The sequence below is a fragment of the Arachis duranensis genome, chromosome 6, assembly GCF_000817695.3.
Source record: "Arachis duranensis cultivar V14167 chromosome 6, aradu.V14167.gnm2.J7QH, whole genome shotgun sequence".
Classification (NCBI taxonomy): Eukaryota; Viridiplantae; Streptophyta; class Magnoliopsida; order Fabales; family Fabaceae; genus Arachis; species Arachis duranensis.
Genome location: NC_029777.3, coordinates 87,649,284 through 87,649,948, shown reverse-complemented (window position 1 = coordinate 87,649,948; position 665 = coordinate 87,649,284).

Genomic DNA, 665 nt, shown 5'->3' with positions numbered 1-665 from the left:
CTTTAGACTGAAGCTTTAGACTAACATTGCATGATTCCTGGAATTCTCATTAAGAATTTTGATATCTTTATTTTCTTTTTCCACTTAATTTTCGAAAATCCAAAAAAATTACAAAATCATAAAATCCAAAAATATTTCTTGTTCGAGTCTAGAGTCTCATCTTAAGTTTGGTGTCAAATGCTTGCATTCATTCATGTGTCCTAAGTGATTTTCAAGTTATTCTTGATGATTTACTTTCTTTGATCTTTGAAATTCTCTTGACTTGAGTGTTTATGTGTCTCATATGCATTCTCATTAGTGTCAGTAGTATACAAATTGCTAAGTTTGGTGTCTTGCATGCATTATTATTTGATTTTAGTTGCATTTTGATTATTCCTCACTATTAAAAATCCAAAAATATTTTTTATTTGTGTCATTTCAAGTCAATAATACAGAGAATTGAAGATTCAGAACGTACAGCAGAGGAATTATACAGAAAAAGCTGGGCGTTCAAAACGCCCTGTGAAGAAGGACAGACTGGCGTTTAAACGCCAGTCAGGGTACCTGGTTGGGCGTTTAACGCCCAAAAGGGTAGCATTTTGGGCATTAAACGCCAGAATGTGCACCATTCTGGGCGTTTAACGCCAGGATGGCACAAGAGGGAAGATTTTATTTTCAAATCAAAT